The following is a 1,136-nucleotide window of genomic DNA, read 5'->3' on the forward strand; positions in this document are numbered from 1 at the left end:
ACCACTGAGCCATCTCTCCAGCCCCTAAAAGAAGACATTTTTTAAAAGGAAAGGAAAAGATAAAGATGGCAAGAAAGCCACAGAAAACAAATCAGTTCATTTTCAACAGGTCTGTCCTTTTATAGAGTTGATACCTTTTCTAAAACTTTCCCCCCCAATTCAAGTTCATTTTCTGGGGCCATAGAGCATAGACCCTAATAAGTGAAGTGACCTTGAATAGACTCTTTCCTCTGCTCAGCATCCTCTTCCTAGCATGGTGCTGTTGTGCAGCGCTGCCAGCCAGGCTGTGCTATGCTCTGACCTGGGTGCTCACAGCAAAGGTGCATAGGTGTGAGCGGCTAAAAGCTGCTTAGTGCAGGGTTTCTATCTCTCCCTAAACAGCCCCCTCTCCAAGGGAGCACCCTACAGGAATGTGGTGGCTGGATGCCAAACGAAGTGAAATGTCTCCTTCTCGGGCTGTTGACTTTTTTCTTGTTTAGGGAAGGGGAGGATAATGACATTTAGCACTTTACAGCCTAACAGTAAAATGAGCAGTTGGAAACAGATTCCAGCACTGCGGACTGAAGCTCCGCAGCCAGAGCCCCGCCCCCCTGCCCTCCTCAGCCCCCGCCCCACTGTTCTTGGGGCCAGAGTCACTGGCACCCTCCTCTCTCAGCTTTGCCACAACCAGCTGCTCACATCAGGTTTCACACCTGTTCTAAATCTACCCTCAACCCTACCCCCACCCCCTGACAACTACCCCCACTAACACCCCCAGCTACCACACCTCTCTGCCTCTGCTGAGGGGGAAGGGGAGTGCTTGCTGTGTTTAGAGAGTGCTGCTTGTCACTTTCCTTGCAGAAAGTCTGGTTTCGGGAGCATTCACAGACTAATTCACAAAGATTAAGGTGGATACTTCTGGGCCCTGACCCAAGACCCCTTCTCAGGCTCATCTTATTTTAATGCTGGGTCCCCAGCCTGTGGCACTGTTTTGAGGGAACCTTTAGGTGGGAGACAGGGCCTGGAGTCCTTTGAGAGTTATTCCCATTTGGTGGGTGTCTGCCTATCTGCCAAAGGAAGATGCTGACACCGTGTGCTCCCACAGACTGAGCCACCCTGTTTTGCCTTCCCCTACTCTGAAGAACTAAACTTTGAAA

The sequence above is a fragment of the Microtus ochrogaster genome, chromosome 10 (genome assembly GCF_000317375.1).
Source record: "Microtus ochrogaster isolate Prairie Vole_2 chromosome 10, MicOch1.0, whole genome shotgun sequence".
Classification (NCBI taxonomy): domain Eukaryota; kingdom Metazoa; phylum Chordata; class Mammalia; order Rodentia; family Cricetidae; genus Microtus; species Microtus ochrogaster.